General features: G+C 47.6%; 1 pseudogene; it reads left to right on the top strand.

The window, feature by feature from the left end:
- The first annotated feature begins 16,464 nt into the window (after positions 1-16,464).
- LOC120689133 lies at positions 16,465-20,427 on the top strand (annotated as a pseudogene).
- The last annotated feature ends 672 nt before the right edge of the window (positions 20,428-21,099 follow it).

Here is a 21,099-nt window from a genome sequence, read left to right as displayed (position 1 = left end):
CAAGGAGATTCTCTTCAACAATACAAGGCACTTTGGTACTAAGGGTTTTGGATCCTTCCCAAAGTCACCGGAGAATGTTACAAGGTGTCCGGAGCTCAAGGATTGCTTCAACAAGGAAGTAGGTTCCTATTATCAACATTGCCAAGATGTTGGACATCACACAAGGGAGTGTCCTCTTCCTAACCGCCCTCTTCCTAGCTTGCCTTTCAATTATAAGTCTCAATTTGATAACCATCACTTTTTGTTGAGCAAGCTTAAGAACGGCAAGGTGAAGGCCAAGTTCATTAGAACACAAGAGAAGAAGAAGCTACCCTGCCAACTATGGGTTCCCAAAGTTTTAGTTACTCACATCAAAGGACCCAAAGTTGCTTGGGTTCCCAAACCTCAAGCTTAATTCATTTGTGTGTAGGTGAACTACAAAGCCGGTGGAAAATATTGGGTGCTTGATAGCGGATGTACACAACACATGACCGGCTATGTAAAGATGTTCACCTCACTAGATGAAGAAGTGGGCGATCACGAGCATGTCACCTTTGGTGATAATTCTAAAGGGAAAGTGGTAGGTTTGGGTAGGTTGCTATCTCCAAAGACCTCTCCATTTTAAATGTGTTGCTTGTGGAGTCGGTAAGCTTTAATTTGCTTTCAATTGCACAACTTTGTGATCTTGGTTTGATTTGTACCTTTAGTGATAGTGGTGTAGTTGTTACAAGCAAGGAGGATAAGAGTTTGATCTTCAAAGGCTTCCGGCACGGTAATATCTACCTTGTGGATTTTTCCTCTAACGATGTAAATTTGTCTACTTGTCTCTTTTCAAAGAACTCTATGGGATGGCTATGGCATCGACGGATTGCTCACATTGGAATGAGTTAACTAAACAAGGCATTCAAAAGAGGTATGGTTGTTGGTATTAAAGATGTTATATTTGACAAAAATAAGTTGTGTGGTGCATGTCTAGTCGGGAAGCAATTTGCTTCACCACATCCCATGAAGGCGTACCTATCCACATCAAGGTGCCTAGAGTTGCTACACATGGACTTGTTTGGACCAACCACCTACAAGAGCCTTGGAGGTAATCTTTATTACTTAGTCATTGTTGATGATTACTCTAGATATGCTTGGACATTTTTTCTAGAGGACAAGAGCAAAACAGTCGGGATCTTCAAGATATTCATCAAGCAAGCCCAAAATGAGTTTGAGCAAGTGTAGTCAAGGTTAGAAGTGACAATGGTTCTGAATTTCGGAATACTCAAGTTGAGGAGCTATGCAACGAAATTGAAATCAAGCATGAATTCTCCGCTACCTATACAACTCAACAAAATGGGGTTGTGGAGAGGAAGAACAAGACCTTAATTACCCTAGTAAGAGCAATGCTAGATGACTATGGGATTTCACAAAGGTTTTGGGCGGAAGCTATCAACACCGCTTGCCATGTGGCAAATCGGGTGTATATCCATAAGTTCTTGAAGAAGACCCCGTATGAACTTTTTGTTGGGAGGAAGCCCAACATCTCCTACTTTCGAGTTTTTAGGTGCAAATGCTACATCTACAAGAAGAGGAAGCACCTAGGTAAGTTCTAGAGTAGGTGTGACGCTGGTTTCTTAGTTGGTTATTCATCAAACTCCAAAGCATATCGAGTATTCAATAATGCCTCCCGCATGATCGAAGAAACTTGTGATGTGGAGTTTGATGAGACTAATGGCTCCCAAGGAGAAGTTTTTGCTTGTGATGATGTAGGTGATGAACCACTACAGGAAGTCATGAATAACATTGCCATTGGACAAGTCAAGCCAAAGGAGGAGGATGAGGTGAATATCTCACCATCCACTCAAGGTGGAGCCCCTTCCAAGGATGACTCCAAAGAAGAAGAAGCTTCACCAACTATCATTCATGATGAGTCATCCGATGAAGAAGATGAAGCTCCACAACCTCCTCCTCAAGATGTCCAAGATGAGCAAGTGGTTCAAGAACAACTCCACTTTGACGACACCCACATCTCAAGCGAACAAGTCCAAGCTCAAGCACAAAATGTCGAACCACAAGAAGATTCAACATCTCAACCACAAGAGAGGCCAACAAGAACTTCAAGGAACCATCCCATTGACTTGGTCATGGGTGATCCTACGGGTGGTACAAGAACTCGTAGACGTCAATATGCCTCTTTTTGTGAACATTACTCGTTTGGAGCCCGCTAATGTAGATGAAGCTCTTGAGGACCCGAATTGGATAATGGCAATGCAAGAAGAGCTCAACAACTTAACCTGCAATGAAGTTTATGTTCTTGAAGAACGTCCTCAAGACAAGAACATAATTGGAACCAAGTGGGTCTTCCGCAACAAACAAGATGAATATGGAGTGGTGGTTCGAAACAAGGCAAGACTTGTGGCTAAGGGCTTCGCTCAAGTTGAAGGCTTGGACTTTGGAGAAACATTCGCCCCCATTACAAGACTTAAAGCCATCCATATCCTTTTAGCGTACGCTTCACATCACAATATGAAACTCTTTCAAATGGATGTGAAGAGTGCATTCTTAAATGGCTTCATTAATGAGTTGGTTTATGTTGAACAACTGTTGGCGGTCGATTTCAATGATTTTTACCGCCAACATTCCTTCATATTTCATTTATTTGGAACTATATTACTATGATTTCTACTAACATTAACAAGTTCCATAAGTTTTGATGTTTATTTGAAGTCAAGAGCAACTGGTGCAAAGTTGGGCCAAAATGGGGCAAACCCTAGGCCGGCCGGCCTAGGCCAGGCCGGCCGGCCTACCCCTGTCATGTCTGGCCTTGAAACTTTGTGGAGAGTTCCCTGAGCCTGAGGTGGAGGCACTATAAGATGTATTTTGTACAGTTCATGAGTTAAGACCGAAAGGCCTGGACCATGTTAAGTGGAGATCAAAACCCGAGACAACTCAAAGAATCAGAGCCCAATTCAACCTAGGAAGCAACATGGGCCTGGAGAGCAACAAGTCATTGCAACGCGAGCCTGAGCCAAGCTAGAGCCAGGCCGGCCGGCCTAGGAGAGGTCGGCCGGCCTCTAACTGCCGCCGTTGGAGCTACGCAACCGCTACCGACCTTCAGAAACAATCCAGAGCATCCCTGCAAAGGCGGCGGCCACGCGGCCACATCCCCAGGCCGGCCGGCCTAGGGGAGGCCAGCCGGCCCCACTTGGCGGCCTCTGAAGCTCCACCTTAGCGTGAAAGACAAGCGTAACCATCTTACCTACGTGCAACTGACGCTCAGCCCAGTACCGACCTCAAAGTAGTATAAATAGAGCACCTTATGCCTCTTGTAACACACACCATTCCATAGAGAAGAGAGTCTCTTGTGCACTTGTGTTGAGTAGGAAGAGAGTGAGGTGAGTGCTCTGGTGAAAGCCGAGCTGAAAGGAGCGGACTCGAGTTCTCTCAGTCTTACTCCACTTTGTATCCACCTCGGAGGAATTTAATTGAGTAAGTTCCTTGTCTCAACTTCAGTTTCTCGCTAGCTTTGCTTTCTGTCTTAGTTACTAGTTAAGTACTTACTTTAATCTGCGGGATCCTGAGTTTGCGTAAGTAGCAAGTTCTACTTATCTGAGGTTGCTTTCTATCTAAGTACTCGGTAGGAGCAAGTAGCTCGAGGGCTATGGGCGTGGTGCCCAGGCTTGGTAGTTACCTTAGGTTGTGTTCCACCCCACGGAACCGTTGTGGTAGTCGGTAGGTGGTGACAGCCCTATCCGTCCTTTGTAGTCCACCACGTTCGGGTGTTTTCATAGCAGTAGTGCAGGTTGCCGTTGGACTCCCCTCTCATCCCTTTCTGAAGTCCTTCCTCTTCCAGCCGCCGAAGCAGATCAAGTTAGTAGTTAGCTCGTTAGCTAGTCAGAGTAGTAAGTTATCTGGAGTTAGGCCCTCTTCCCGTATCTTCTTCTCGCTGGTTGTGTCCGGCTGACGATCTTTAAGTTTGATTGAAGCTTTACCGTTCCTTAGATTTGATATCCCAGGTGTACTCCCTGGTGAAAGCTACAATCGGTCTCTGTGCGCTTGTGGAGTAATTCATTAGGCTAAGGAGTGCCAATAAGCTTTCTGGCGCCGTTGCCGGGGAATGGTAGCAACACTAGGCTTAGAGCTAATCAGCCGTACGACTGTCCATCCTTCCATATGGAGTATTCTCCTAGTTATCCGGCAGTTCCATCTCGCGGGTATTTAGAACTGCCACCATCCTGTCATCCCATAGTATCTGATGGTTATGAGATCCATCCCAATCTCGTAGCCATGGTTCGTGCACAGTCTTTCTTTGGAAAGAAAGACGAGTGTCCTTATGCTCACTTGCAAACCTTCGAAGAGAATTGCTCTCTTCTGATTATACCTGGTATGTCCCAAAACACCTTACGGTGGAAGCTATTCCCGTTCTCTCTGACGGGAGAAGCCAAATTCTGGTACAACCGGACGGCAAGGAGAGTCGGAGGAGATTGGATACAACTGAAGGATGAATTTTGCTTGTTCTTTTATCCCATCTCCAAAGTGGTTCCCCATCGGAAACAGCTCCTATCATTCAAGCAAGACGATGAATCACTTGGAGTAGCCTGGGCTAGATTCATGCATTTAGTAGACTCCGGGCCACCACATCATATACCAGAGGAAATACTTATGCAGCACTTCTTCTATGGCCTTAAACCGGAAAGCACACATTTCATGAATGTGGCTTCCGAGGGATCCGTCGTGTACAAGACAGTGGCTGAGGTCAGAACTATCCTAGAGAAGGTTCTGAACAGCACTGCATACACCGGTATTTATGACGAGCCACCAGAGCCTTTAGAACAGCCCAGCGAGACACAACAACTTTGAATCCTCTCAGCCACATCCTCTCCACCTCCACCACACATAGAGGAAGTAACTGAAACATCAAAGTCCTCAGATCATGAGCCCTTCATCGAGGATATGCCTACGTTCGTACCCGACCTCTTCATGGAGGAAGAGTATTTGGAACTTGGCAATGTGACAAGCATGCCAAAGGAACATAAGTGCATTTGCTCAAAATCTGAGGCGTTCATTCCCGAAGTTTCATCGCAGATAGAGGGTCTTTCTGCGATTATAAGTAAGGAATGGACAGAGGAAGCCGAGGCCAACAGTAGTGTCGTTCAGATCTACTGTAATCCTAGAGTGCTCCTCTGCACTATTGGGGACGCTGAACCACAAGAAACCTTTTACGACCCGAAGGTCGGGGTGAACGTGATGTTCAAAACCTTGGCAGATCACAATTCATCTGAGCCCTTGACCTCTTCTCGTAAGCACCTGAAGTGGATTGACGGCCAGATCGTGGAAAGTCAGGGAATTCTCCATGCTATGTCCCTAAAGATGGGACATAACAAGGTTTTCCTGGACTTCCACATCTTCGATATCCCGGAGGGTGAGGAGTTCGTCTTGATTGGTCAGCCAATAGAGCCCCTTGTCAACCTGAATGGAGACCGAGCTACGCTCGAGGTTAAGATTGGCAAAGAGAAAGTCCCGGTCAGCCTAGTTCGCTCATGCAACACCATTGCTGAGGCTAGGCCGGAGCAAGACCCGTTGGAGGATGCGGTGAACATCAGCCAAGAAGAGCTAACTCAGCCCATTCTTGAAGAAGATGTCTCACACTTCACCCAGAAGACAGATCCGGCTGGCAAAAGTAAGCTTGACGGAGAGGAGATTCCGCAACCTCCTCTACCTGAGCTGAAGTCGCTGCCTCCTAGTCTGAAGTATGCATTCCTCCACGACAACAGAGCTACGCCAGTTGTCATCAGTGACAAGCTGACAGAGAGTGAAACTCGACAGCTCGTTGCAGTCTTAGAGAAGTATCGGTCCGTCATAGGATACTCTCTCCAAGACTTGAAGGGGATCAGCCCCAATCTTTGCACCCACCACATTCTAATGGAGCCGGAACATAAGCTGTCACGAGAACATCAATGGCGGCTTAATGATGCGATGAGGGAGGTAGTCAAGAAAGAGGTACTCAAGCTGTTGCACATGGGCATCATATACCCCGTTCAAGATAGCGAGTGGGTCAGCCCAGTCCAAGTGGTCCCGAAAAAGGGAGGCATGACGGTAGTCCGTAATGAGAGGAACGAGCTCATACCTCAACGGAGAGTGACTGGATGGAGAATGTGCATCAATTACCGGATGCTCAACAAGGCAACTCAGAAAGATCACTTCCCTCTTCCCTTCATCGACGAGATGCTTGAACGGTTGATAAAGCACTCGTACTTTTGTTAACTCGACGGATATTCCAGTTATCATCAGATTCCTATCCATTCCGATGACTAGAGCAAGACTACCTTCACCTGCCCCTACGGTACGTTCGCCTATCGGTGAATGTCTTTTGGTCTATGCAACGCACCAGCATCATTTCAAAGGTGCATGATGGCAATCTTCTCGGACCTAATTGAGCACATCATGGAAGTATTCATGGACGACTTTTCCGTCTATGGCAAAGACTTCGCTCAATGCCTTGAGAACTTGGAAAAGGTTCTCAAGAGGTGCCAAGAGACACACCTAGTTCTTAACTGGGAAAAGTGTCACTTTATGGTTAGAGAAGGAATTGTTCTCGGACATAGAGTGTCTGAGAGAGCGATAGAAGTGGATCGGGCGAAAATCGATGTTATAGAACAGTTGCCACCCCCAACTAATGTCAAGGGAGTCAGGAGTTTCCTAGGTCATGCTGGTTTCTACAGGAGGTTCATTAAGGACTTCTCCAGTATAGCCAGACCCTTGACCAACCTGCTGGAAAAGGACGCCCCATTCAACTTTGATGAGGAATGCCTCGTAGCCTTCTATACCCTCAAAAAGGCGCTCATTTCCGCTCCCATCATTCAGCCTCCCGATTGGAAACTTCCTTTCGAGATCATGTGCGATACAAGCGACTATGCCATAGGCGTAGTGCTCGGTCAATGTAGAGATAAGCAACACTATGCTATATCCTACGCAAGTAAGACATTGACTAGACCCCAACTCAACTACGCCACAACGGAAAAGGAACTCCTGGCAGTAGTATTCGCCATGGACAAGTTCAGATCCTACTTGGTCGGTGCTAAGGTGATTGTGTATACAGATCACACAGCACTAAAGTATCTTCTAACCAAGAAGGACGCTAAGCCACGACTTGTCCATTGGATTCTGCTCCTACAAGAATTTGATCTGGAAATAAGAGACAAGAAGGGAGTAGATAATTGCGTGGCAGACCATCTCTCAAGGATGCAAATACAAGGATCGGACCTCCCGATCAATGATTACTAGAGAGATGACACTCTCCTGAAGGTCACCTCATCCAGTTTATGGTATGCAAACTTAGTGAACTTTATGGCGACTGGATACATACCTCCGAGAGAAGACAAGAAGAAATTGATTCACCTCAGCAGATTTCATCTATGGGATGACCCATATCTGTTCAAGGTCTGCACAGATGGCTTACTCCGTCGCTGTATCCCATTTTGTGAGGCCCGCAAGATCCTAGAGAGTTGTCACTCCTCACTCTATGGAGGACATTACGGAGCTTTCCGGACCCATGCAAAAGTTTGGCAAAGTGGATTCTTTTGGCCAAACATGTATGGAGATGCGAAGGAATTCGTGCGGCGTTGCCCAAGATGCCAAAAACATGGGAATATCAATTCCCGAGACGCAATGCCCTGAAGAATAATCTTCAGGTGGATATCTTCGATGTTTGGGGAGTCGACTTCATGGGTCCTTTCCCAATGTCGGAGCAATGCGAGTACATCTTGGTGGCTGTGGACTACGTGTCCAAATGGGTCAAAGCACTTCCTTGTGTTGCGGCCGACTCAAGGAGCTCCAAGAAAATATTTCAGGAAATTATATTTCCTCGCTTTGGAGTTCCAAGAATCGTGATCAGCGATGGAGGCTCACACTTCATCGATAGAACCTTCAGGAAGTGCCTCAGCGAGCTAGGAGTAGACCACCGGGTTGCGACACCATACCATCCCCAAACAAGTGGTCAGGCAGAGACGTCTAATAAGCAAATCAAGAATATCTTGCAGAAGACAGTCAATGCCATGGGGAAGGGTTGGAAAAGCAAACTACCCGAGGCACTATGGGCTTATAGAACAGCTTACAAAACGTCGATTGGTATGACACCGTATCAACTGGTCTATGGCAAGACTTGCCATTTGCCAGTTGAACTCGAGTATAAGTCCCATTGGGCTATTAAGAGGTGGAACATGGATCTCCAATTAGCCGGAATCAAGAGACAAATCCAGTTGGCGGAGTTGGATGAATGGAGGGAAAAGGCCTACCATAGCTCTAAACTCTATAAAGAGCGAACAAAGAGATGGCATGACAAGCGTATCAAGATCAAACAGTTCAAGCTGGGCGATAAGGTACTCCTTTTCAACTCCCGTGTTCGCTTGTTCGGTCATGGTAAGCTTAGGAGCAAATGGGAAGGCCCCTTCTTAGTTTTGAACGCCGCTGACCACGGCGCCATAACCCTCCAGGACGATGACGGGAATGTTTTCAAGGCCAATGGTCAGAGATTGAAAATATTCCTCGAGCCCGAAATTCCCGAGCTCGAAGAAGTAGATGTCTATGAGCTTACCGAGATAGAATAATCATCTACGGTCGTCGCCGTACCTAAAATGTGCCTTATCTCAGGATAGATCTCTCTTTCTATTTCTCTCTTTCCATTTATGGACAAACCCACCTACATACCCGAGAAGGGAAAGGGATTAGAGAAGTCTCCAAAAGCCTGGGGCCCACACCTGACAGAGTGGGGCTGGCCGGCCTACCCCAGGCCGGCCGGCCTAGCCCCTCGGCCAAACGGCCTCATCCTTTCGTGCAATGTTCTCTCAGGATTCAAACTCTTTGATCCTAAGTGTTCGGAGCCCGATGAGGTGATTTAAATCAGAAGGCTCCCCTCTCTTCCCCAGTTCGAGCCATTCACGAGTTTCCATCCCAAACTCCATTCCCTTCTCCGAGTTCACCATCATGGCCTTGCAAACTTCACCCAAAACCCCAAGATCCGAGGCCATGAATACACCCACTCCCAAAGCACCCTCCAAATCAAACAAGACAAGGGCTTCATCCAGCAGCGTCCAGATCATAGAGCCGGTGGAGATCGCCGCGTTCTCTCCATCGCCTGCCCCAGGCTGGCCGGCCGGCCTATGGGGGGCCGGCCGGCCTCCCCTTAAGGCCGTTTGTCCCCCGGTTCGATGGAGAGCTCGGTCCAGGGCCCGGTGTCGAGGGCCCCCGTGCGCTCCCGCACATGCAGTCCGACATGACCAACCACGGGGATTCTTTCCCCTAGGAAGGTTGTGACGAAGCGTGCGGGGACGTCATCGAGCAGGGCACGCGTTGCGCAGGTCGCTGCACTACAAATGGTGCAGCAGGACCTGTCCACGTACTCCCCGGAGTACACTCCCGCTAGCCCTAGTCCTCCACGCCATCGTGTGACCAGGGCAAAGGTTGGTAGGGGGAAGGTGCTCATTACCCCGTTGGACCGTACCGGCATGGATCTCCCGCCGAGTTCGGTGCGCCGTCACATCCCGCCGCCACCGATCCGTGGACTAATTGAGGTCCATGCCTACACCGACTCCGAGGACGACGAGGAGGAGGAGGAGGAGCCCAACGACGTCGCCTCTCTCCGCGAGCAGCTTGCTGCTCTCCAGTTACGCCTCAACAACATGGATGAGCGCGTAGCCGAAATGGAGATAGATCGGATGGAGTTGGGGGATAGGGTAGACACCCTTTGCAAGGCGGTCTATTCCAAGATCAAGCGTCTTGCGAAGGTGACCGGGAACGAGGATCTTTATAGATCCCCGGATCCCAAGTAGGTGTAGGTTTAGAGTAGGTTTAGTCTTGGGTGCTTTCATTTCTTTGTTTCCTTCATTAGTTCAAATTTGTAATCAGCAGCACCCCCATTTTCCTTTCAATAAAATAAAATCTCAAGTTGTTCCTCCTTGTGTTTATGTGGTTAGTGCACATGTGTGTGCCAACCACAACCCCCTGCTCTCACGTTTCATCATTGCGCAAAAAAATCAAACAAGGAAGATGAACACCAGATGTCAGAGAAATTTGAATAAATTCCGGAGAAAACGCAAGCCGGGCGGCTCAAACTAGGCCGAGCGGCCTGAGATTTTCAGAGAAACTACAAAACCACCCTCACTGGAGCAGAATGGACCGAGCCTGAGCTTGTGCTAAAAGGGCCACCGAAAGTGGCCACAAGCCCCGGCCGGCCGGCCTCTCCCAGGCCGGCCGGCCCCACCTGTCGGCCATCCTCTGGCCCCCTTTCGCGTACTCATGGTTTGCCACTTCTACTCCCTGCTCCTTCTTGGTTTTGTTCAATTTCATTTAAAATGCTTGCTAATTAAAAACAAATAAAATCCTTGAATGAAATGACTAGGAAGAGTGAAATCTTCTCACAACCATGATGTGCTAAGATTTATTTCTTATGCAAGTACCGAAATACCTCTGGAACTCATGTTTAGGATCACTTGATTGCTTGCTTATTGCACTCTACGATATAAGGACATGGAGTTATGCTAGTTCTTGCCTCAAGGTCTTGGAAGTTTTTTAATTTGAAAATACAAAACCAGGCAAAACTCTGTTGCTCAACTTTACCATACCCATTCCAGAGCCATACTCTTGAAATCCAGACACATAGCAATCCTATGCATTGTGAGCTTGCTCAAATTTAGTGCCTCCAAGGAAGCTTAGATTGATTCATCTCAACGGGATCATTCACGTACACGTCCATCAACTCGAGTCCATGAAGTGTGGTAACAAAACAAGTACTACGCTCCCCTAAAAAGAAAGAAAAGAGTGAACAACGTTCATACCTTGTCTCAAAAAAAAAGAGAGAGAAAGAAAAGGGGAGATGTGTAATGCTACATATAAAACCACCATGGATCTCTTCTCATCTATCACTTGCACTTGACCCCAAGAGATGAACATCTAGATTCCTAAGAGACACCAGGTTTGATCTTGCAATATAAATGTTATGGATACGCAACATCCTTAGCTCCACATACTCTATTACAAAGCAAACTTTGGAAAAGTGAGGTATGAACAAAATTGAGTGAATGAGTGACTTGAGCAAAAAAGAGTATGTCTTGGGTTTATTTAAAAACAAAAACCACTCCAAGTACTACAAGGCAGGGCTAGTCATTATCTTCATCGATTTGTTCTGGAGAACAATATGTGAGCATGAAAGTGTTAGCTACCCAGAATCCGAGGTATGAAAGGAAAGCTCTAAAATAATTCTTATGCATATTAGCATTTGTGAACCCTGGACTTTTCTTGATCCTCATGAATCTTTATCGATCCCTTTTGCTCGGGACGAGCAAAGTCTAGGTGTGGGGGTGTGTTGGCGGTCGATTTCAATGATTTTTACCGCCAACATTCCTTTAGATTTCATTCATTTGGAACTATATTACTATGATTTCTACTAACATTAACAAGTTCCATAAGTTTTGATGTTTATTTGAAGTCAGGAGCAACTGGTGCAAAGTTGGGCCAAAATGGGGCAAACCCTAGGCCGGCCGGCCTAGGCCAGGCCGGCCGGCCTACCCCTGTCATGTCTGGCCTTGAAACTTTGTGGAGAGTTCCCTGAGCCTGAGGAGGAGGCACTATAAGATGGGTTTTGTATAGTTCATGAGTTAAGACCGAAAGTCCTGCACCATGTTAAGTGGAGATCAAAACCCGAGACAACTCGAAGAATCAGAGCCCAATTCAACCTAGGAAGCAACATAGGCCTGGAGAGCAACAAGTCGATGCAACGCGAGCCTGAGCCAAGCCAGAGCCAGGCCGGCCGGCCTAGGAGAGGTCGGCCAGCCTCTAACTACCGCTGTTGGAGCTACACAACCGCTACCGACCTTCAGAAACAATCTAGAGTGTCCCTGCAAAGGCGGTGGCCACGCGGCCACATGCCCAGGCCGGCCGGCCTAGGGGAGGCCGGCCGGCCCCACTTAGCGGCCTCAGAAGCTCTACCTTGGCGTGAAAGACAAGCGTAACCGTCTTACCTGCGTGCAACTGACGCTCAGCCCAGTACCAACCTCAGAGTAGTATAAATAGAGCACCTTACCCCTCTTGTAACACACACCATTCCATAGATAAGAGAGTCTCTTGTACACTTGTGTTGAGTAGGAAGAGAGTGAGGTGAGTGCTCTGGTGAAAGCCGAGCTGAAAGGAGCGGACTCGAGTTCTCTTGGTCTTACTCCACTTTGTATCCACCTCAGAGGAATTTAATTGAGTAAATTCCTTGTCTCAACTTCAGTTTCTTGCTAGCTTTACTTTCTGTCTTAGTTACTAGTTAAGTACTTACTTTGATCTGCGGGATCCTGAGTCTACGTAAGTAGCAAGTTCTACTTATCTGAGGTTGCTTTCTATCTAAGTACACGGTAGGAGCAAGTAGCTCGAGGGCTGTGGGCGTGATGCCCAGGGTTGATAGTTACCTTAGGTTGTGTTCCACCCCACGGAACCGTTGTGGTAGTCGGTAGGTAGTGATAGCCCTATCCGTCCTTTGTAGTCCACCACGTTCGGGTGTTTTCATAGCAGTAGTGCAGGTTGCCGTTGGACTCCCTCTCATCCGTTTCTGAAGTCCTTCCTCTTCCAGCCGCCGAAGCAGATCAAGTTAGTAGTTAGCTCGTTAGCTAGTCAGAGTAGTAAGTTATCTGGAGTTAGGCCCTCTTCCCGTATCTTCTTCTTGTTGGTTGTGTCCGGCTGACGATCTTTAAGTTTGGTTGAAGCTTTACCGTTCCTTGGATTCGATATCCCAGGTGTACTCCCTAGTGAAAGCTACAATCGGTCTCTGTGCGTTTGCGGAGTAATTCGTTAGGCTAAGAAGTGCCAACAACAACCTCCCGGGTTTGAAGACCCTAGATATCCTAATCATGTTTATAGGTTGCACAAGGCGATCTACGGGCTCAAACAAGCACCTAGGGCTTGGTATGAACGCCTTCGTGACTTCCTCATCAACAAGGGCTTCAAGATCGGGAGGGTGGATACAACTCTCTTCACCAAGATCATCAACAAGGAACTCTTTGTATGTCAAATTTATGTTGATGATATCATATTTGGTTCAACTAACCCTACTCTTTGCAAAACATTTGGAGACATGATTGCTAGGGAATTCGAGATGTCTATGATCGGTGAGCTCAACTTCTTCCTTGGTTTTCAAGTCAAGCAATTGAAGGAAGGAACCTTCATCCATCAAGAAAAGTATACAAGAGACATCCTCAAGAAGTTCAAGATGGATGATTGCAAGCCGATCAAGATTCCAATGCCAACTAATGGACATCTCGACCTTGATGAGGGATGTAAATCGGTAGACCAAACTCTTTATCGTTCTATGATTGGATCGCTTCTTTACCTAACCGCATCTAGGCCCGATATCATGTTTAGTGTTTGTATGTGCGCTCGCTTTCAAGCTAATCCCAAGGAGTCACACCTTAGTGCCATGAAGCGGATCCTTGGATATCTCAAGCACACGCCTAGCATAGGTTTGTGGTACCCCAAAAGTGCTAGCTTTACTCTCTTAGGGTACTCGGATTCGGACTTTGCCGGATGTTGGGTTGACCGTAAGAGTACTTCGGGTGGGTGCCACTTGCTAGGCCGTTCTTTGGTCTCTTGGTCCTCAAAGAAGCAAAATTCCGTGGCCTTGTCCACCGTGGAGGCAGAATACATTACCACCGGGGCTTGTTGTGCTCAAATCCTCTACTTGAAGCAAAGCCTCTTGGACTATGGTGTGGAATTAGATAGGATCCCTCTCCTTTGTGATAACGAGAGTGCCGTAAAAATTGCTAACAACCCGGTTCAACACTCTCGCATGAAGCACATAGATATTCGCCATCACTTCCTAAGAGATCATGTGGCAAGGAATGACATTACACTTTGTGGTGTTCGTTCCGAAGATCAATTGGCGGATATCTTCACAAAACCCCTAGATGAGAGCACTTTTTGTAGGTTGCGAAGTGAGCTTAATATTTTAGATGCTTCTAACGTCATGTAATTGCCTTGTCATATAGTTGCATCTCATATGTACATATTAGGGGCTTGTCTAACCTTATCAAGATAGTGATGAACATGGGTTTTGCATGAGCCGGTGGACCACTTGTTTCGCTCATGGCATGAAGAAAGGTTCATCATGAAGAAGCTTGCCGAGGGTTCAAACTTGACAAGATAGATTTAAATTTCTTGCAATGCATTCTTCTTGTCATATAGATTGCATTCATGTTTAATTCTTGTCTTGCATAGCATTGCATTGCGTTAGTAGCATCACAAAGGAGATATCACGCTCAGAGAATGTCATACATGCCCAATATGTTTTGACAACTCAACAAGAGTGATAAGACAAATGTTGCGCTTTCATGCCTATTGAGTCATGTCCTAGCGAACTTAAAGTTTCAATCTCTAAGTTCATAGGAAAATGACTCATACATTCCCATTTTTAAGCTCTTAATCGCTTGGATCTTCTTTTGCCTACGTTATGTAAAAGCTCTTTGAGCATCTCTAAGTATGAGTGTTTGAGGGGGTGAGGTTGTCACTTGAAAATGGTCCAAATTGAGTGTTTATTGCTTTGGTTTTTTGAGATTTGTATCAGAAGTAAAGACTTAGTTCAACAGAAAATTTTCCTTCAGGTCGGATTATCCGACGTGTGGCACTCTCTCATGTCAGATTATTCGATCCCATCATCTAATTCCTGTTCTGAGCTCTCAGTCAAACTTAGCCCGACCCCTTCTGAGCTCCAGCGTCAGATTATCCGAGTTCTTTGAACTGTTTATCGGACGCCCCTCCGGTCGGTTTATCCGAAGCTCAGTGTTTGACTGCGTCAGCTTCAGTCAACGTTCATCCGACGCGTTGCTCCGACGCCTCTGTGCTGAAACTCATCGGTTTATCCGACGCATTCAAATTTGGCGGGCCCAAGCTGTCAGCACCGCTTAATCCCGTGGGCCTTAGGCGTCAGTTTCTTCTCTTCCATCATACCGTTTCACCCCAACTCCGCCGCCCGTACACCGCTCCGCTCCCGTACGCCACCGCCTCCACACCCACGCGCCTTCGTTCCCACACCGTCGCACAGCCGTGTCGCCGCCACCGCTCCACCGCAGCAGCGCCGCCGGGCCGACACTCCACCCGCCGCCGCGCATGCCAAACCCTAGCGCCGCTTCGTGTCGCCACCGCCCTCCGACGCTGCCACCGCCGGCTTGCGCCACCACCACAGCCGCCCGCAGCCTTCTCTGGAGACCGCGCGCACACCAGGGGAGCCGAGCTCGCGCCTTTGTGATGCCTCTCTGTCCTACTCCGAGGTCAGCACTCAAGGTGCTCGACCAATTGCCTCAAGGGGCAAGCTTCGTTGATTCTTCTACGTTTGCTTCAGGATCTCTCAGGGTATGGCCTAGTTTGGTTTTAACATGTGATGCACTTCATGTAGATCATCTTTCACACATGTTCACATATCCCTAAATCTTGATCTACACACACATGCTCACACATTTGTACACTGCCATGGTTACACCTTTAGAGCACATATCTTGTCTGGGAGTGTCACTAATTCTTGTACACTTTTTATCACACTTCTTGACATATTAGGAGTCTTTGTGCACCTTTTCTCTTCACACATGTTTGCACATGCTCTAATCACTTTCTGCTCACATAACACATGCTCACTGCCTACACTTTAGAGCACATCTTGTCTCTAGGAGTACACTTGCACCTTGTTCACATCACTTATCACTCCTAGCACACTCTCACTTGCACATGTTTCATTGAAAATCATCAGGGCAAGTGCACATCTACTAGAATCATGTTTTTAGGCTCAATCTATCCTATGCTTTGCTTAGGACCTTCTCATCTCTAGATTATTTTCTAGTACTTGTTATATATAGCCCTGTCTTATTCTATTATCTTCCACCGTTCTATTTGAAACAGATGGCAGGTGACAGAAAGGGCAAAGCCAAGGTTGACGAGCAGCCTAAGAAGAAGAAGCGGTCTCGTGATGAGCGAGAGTGGGAGTGTGCACAGGCAGCCGCAGCTGCTGCAGACCGCCCTCAGAGGCCGTTTTAGATCAGGGAGTCCCATGCAGACACTCAGGGGCAGTTAGAGCCAGATGCAGAGCCACCGCCAGGCACTCTGACTTTGCGCCGTTTTGCGCGCAGTCGTGGCCCACCTCCTCAGACCATAGTTTAGACTTCACCTGCTCGAGGTGGTCCTCGCACCTGAGGTGGACGCCCTCAGAGGCCTGGAGCTCACACTCAGCCTTAGACAGCAGCTCAGACCGAGGAGCAGGCAGACAGTGAGCCCGAGGGTCAGTCTGGGGATAGGGATAGGTCAGTTTTTCTGATAGATGTCCGGGAGTTCACGGTGAACCGAGTCAGGAAGTTTCGATATGTGGACGAGAAGACTTGGTTTCCTAACCAGCAGGATAGGGATGCAGACCCATACTTCCACACACTCCTCCAGGAGTCTTTTTACTTTGGGTACGCCCAGCTCGGGATTATGATGAGCGAGCACATGATGTTGCACTGGGGAGCACTACGAGTAGCAGCCAGGGGTGTACCTATTGAGCCTTTCTTCAAGAGATACCCCGGCTTGCCATCACTCCTGTCAGAGAGACGTGAGTACGTCCAGGAGTGGGTCTGTGTGTTCTACGCCACTCTGTTTGTTGGAGAGGACCGGAAGTACATCATGTTCATGTTCAACAAGAAGCAGTATCTGTTGAACAGGGAGAGCTTGGCGAGGTACCTAGGTGTGACACTCCCAGCGGAGGAGCCCTACTCTTTACACTTTCACACCTACGGTGACGCAGACCCACCACGTCGGTCGAAGGAGCCGATGTTTCCCTCCGACGAGGACGTGAGTTTCTTGTTCCATCAGCCCTTCCTCCCAGGCACTCCCAGAGTTCCCAGCCGGCTCACTCCAGTTGCTTACGTGGTTCACTTTGCACTAAAGAGGAGCTTGTTGTTCAGGATTGGGTACAGTGAGGGGATCACAGCCCTTCAGTAGTGGCTCCTAGTCTACATCCTCGGAGGTTTGCCGTTCGATATCGTTGATTTCTTTATCTGTGAGCTCGAGGATATGATTATGGAGGGGCTCACATCTAGCAGGAGGCAGCCCTACGCTCACTGGATTAGTTGGATCCTAGCTCAGCTTGACCAGCGTCGGATGATGCACAACCTAGAGAGCTCGACCACTTCGTTCAAAGACTACTCGCCTACTTCACTGAATGATGGTCGCAGAGGAGCTCGTGGTCAGTGGAGAGCCGAGTAGAGGCTCCGAGAGGATTCTCAGGTAGAGGCAGCAGTCGATGAGGACCCGTTCACAGCCGCCGATGCTTCTCTTGCAGCTGCAGAGGCCCAGCTACCCCACTACCTGGCCACCACAGAATCAGAGGACTCCGAGGACGACGAGGACTATACTCCTACAGTTCCCGTCTGATGAGCTCACGACAACGAAGCCGATAAGTCTGGGGCAGGAGCACCACGCCACGACACTAGGCCCCCGACACCGCCTCTAATGATAGTGGCTCAGGTAGCAGTGCCGGACGACGACAGCGATGTCGACCACTTCATAGCCGCTCCGAGCTCGACTGCCCCGACACCGTCTTCTCCGCCCCAGGATTAGTTAGCTCCAGCCTTCCTTTCTGGTGCTTTGTCGCCAAAGGGGGAGATAGATAGGGGGAGTAGAGATAGGGGGTTCAGGGAGGTTTGTGGCGTGATTTGGACTTTTCATGGATTTTGATGTATTAGACATGTCATTTGGTTCTTGTGTATGACTCTGTGTTGACATGGCGATACATTAGTTCAGTTGCTTCAGTTATTTGTTTGCGCTTTAAATTCTTTATTTGCTATCTCTATCTTTGTGTTGTCACCAATCACCAAAAAGGGGGAGATTGAAAGCATCTAGGCCCGTAGATGCTACTCGATATGTTTCGGTGATTCGTGACGACATTTGTGACTAACGTGTGTTTTGTAGCGCTTATCGTTTAACTGTTAAAGTCACAAATGAAAAGATACCCCTCAAAATCAACATTCAAAGTCATGGACTCAAATTCACAAGATTAAGGACCTTTCTAGACTCAAGTGTCATAAGGAGATGAAGGACACTTGATTTAGTATAGGGTTTATAGTTTTTAGTTCATGGCCGTACTATTAGGGGGGTTCTAAGAGAGTAGCTTGATCATCCAAAGAGTTGGCCTTAGATTTCATGCACACTTGCTCAAGACCAACTCACGACATGCCATGGAACTCAGAAAAGCAGAAAGAATCGACATTCAAACCAACCCCGAGTCAGAAATCAGAAACAGCAAATCTTCAGTGGGCTCGGATTATCCGAAGCAAAGAACACCAAAAGACCTGGATTATCCAACCCTATTTGATACACATCGGATTTTGAGTACTAGCATTACTCAGAGAGCATGTTTTCAGGGTCTGGAAACATCCTTTGGGTTCGGATTATCCGACCCTTAAACATTTGGGCGTCGGACAAACCGTCGGGTGATTCTGTAGAGAGCATGTTTTCAGCGGGGATTTGTCTCTGTGGGACCGGATAATCCGACTGGTTCTTCTCTGGACGTCGGATAAATACACAGTGGCAATGATCAAGAGACGTTGATCTGGAATTCAAATCCTTAGCTGATCCGGATGATCCGAAGCTTGATCAAGTACGGTTCGGATAAACAGGTCGGAATGATTACATCAGCAATGGTTTAAACTGTAACGGCTAAACTGGAAAATCTAGTTGGTTCGGATGATCCGACCCAGCTATGTCGGATTATCCGACCTGGTCTACTTATTCCAGAAAGTGGGCAACGACCACTTGGTGATCTCTAGCCTATTTAAGGGGGTACCTCGGGTCTTTTCACTGCCTTTTGAACCCTTGGACATCAGAGGCCACCCCATGAGCTGAGTGAACACATCCACAACTTGAGATCAAGCAATTCAACAAGAAATCAATCATTTGTAAGAGTGCAAGTGTGCTAGAGTCTTAGGGCCAACTGAGTGATGGTCAAGTGAAGGCTTAGAGCTTGTTACTCTTAGTGTTTGACGACACCTAGACGGTCTTGGTGATCGGAGGCTCTTGGTGAGCTCTTGGAGTTTGTGGGAGCCCCAAGAAGAAGAAGTTGTACACGGTTTGAAGCCCACCATTCCGGAGATGGAGAATGGGTATTCTTAGTGGATACTTGCTCTTCGTGATGCAAGGGAGCGATACCCTTTGTGGGTGCTCCAACGTGGACTAGGGGGGAGCATCAACTCTTCGATACCACGGAAAAATATCCAGTTGTCTCTTGTCCATTCTCATTTACTTTCAAGCAATTTACTTAGTTGTTTTTCAGTTCTTGCTCTTTGCTTGTTTGTTTGAAACTAGGACTTGCACTTATTAGTTTGCTTCCATTGGGCTAGCCTTTGCATGATAGTGTGATCATCATAGGAAAATGGCTTTGTTAGTGTGGTTACCTACTTAGTTTCATCATGCTAGTGTGCTCTAGACTTTAGGTCTTTGAACTATAGGCTTGGGCAACACTAGTGATAGGCTGAGGACTTGGTAGGAATTTTAAAAAGTCCTAATTCAAACCTCCCTTCTTGGGCCACGATCCTTTCAAATCAGACCCTCCAAATGTTAAATGAGGGTTATCTCTATTTTTTAAGAGCTTTCAAATTTGCTTTAGCTTCAGCAATAGATCTCAATTCTACCTTTGTGGGGGTCTGAGTTATACTGTGTAACCTAAAAAAAACTTTAAATTCTACCTTATAAAGAGGGCTCCTAGTGATCCCCTAGGAATAAAGGGTGGATAAGGGGATTTGGAGGCCTTCTAATTAAAATAGAGGGCTTATTAGAGTTTATGCCGGAGTGTATCTTTTTTTGTTTAACCTTCTAAATTGGAGATCCAGGGCTGTTTAGAGTATGTGCTAGAGTTGCTCTAATAACGTACAACATTAGGAGAAAAATTTGTTAATCTAAACGATCGATCCATCACACGTAGTAGTAGTAGTAGTAGAACGTCTCCTTGAAAGGTACACGAGCGTTGACATCTTATTAGCCACCGGTTCGTCCATCCCGACCGTTCTTAATTAATTCCATGAATGTTCTTCCACGAAAACAGGCAGGCCAATTACCAGCAGGCCAGGGACGCGATCGGCGCGGACCTGGTCGGTAACCCGGACCTCGTGTCGACGGACGCCGTGATCTCGTTCAAGACGGCCATCTGGTTCTGGATGACGGCGCAGCCGCCCAAGTTGTCGTGCCACGACGTGATCCTCGGCAACTGGGCGCCGTCGGACGCTGACGCCGAAGCGGGGGCGGGTGCCCGGCTACGGCGCCATCACCAACATCATCAACGGCTGGATCGAGTGCGGCGTGGGGCCCAACGACGCCAACGTCAACCGCATCCGCATGGGCTACTACCAGCGCTACTGCGACATGTTCGGCGCCGGCTATGGCGACAACCTCGACTGCTACTCCCAGCAGCATTTCTGATCATGTGTGTGCGTGTGTCATCTCTACGAACAAGTCGAATTTGGATCTTGTAACATGGTGTAAACTTTGTTAGGCTTGTCTTTAAAATGGTAGCCCACTAGCCCCAGCATTAATGCATTATTACCACTATGGGACACAGGCACTTTGCCGTGTGCCAAAAACACACGGCAAAGCCCAGTTTGCACACGACAAAGGTTTTACACGGCAAAAGCCCCACGGCAACCAAACGTCGCCAAAGGCTTTCTTTGCCGTGGGTTTTTTTGTCGGGCACACGGCAAATGTATAACCCGACACTCGGCAAAAAAGGTGATAACGGCAGACGTTTTGGCACACGACAAATGTTTTAGCACACAGCAAACGCACGGTTTCCGGTAGTGTACCCCCCACCCCTCTTTGTGCCCTTATTAGGAACTCCAGCTCGCAATCCCTTCAGTTTCTTCAAATTTGTGGGGCTTGTATGTGTCGAGCGATCACCTGAAGCTCTGAAACGATACGAAAAATGCACATCATCAGCCACTGGGTTGTCCAACTCTTTTCCATGTTCAGAAGATTCAGGCTATCGTCTGTCTATAGCAGGCAAATCTTGGCACACAATATCTTGAGCTGACCACCATTGCCGAAGGGAAAACAATAATGTCCTGCACATGCCCATTGGCGAGAAATCCACCGTTG

This window comes from Panicum virgatum, chromosome 9N (assembly GCF_016808335.1).
Source record: "Panicum virgatum strain AP13 chromosome 9N, P.virgatum_v5, whole genome shotgun sequence".
Lineage (NCBI taxonomy): Eukaryota > Viridiplantae > Streptophyta > Magnoliopsida > Poales > Poaceae > Panicum > Panicum virgatum.
Note: the sequence above shows the minus strand (reverse complement) of the source record. Positions and strands in the feature narration are given on the sequence as shown.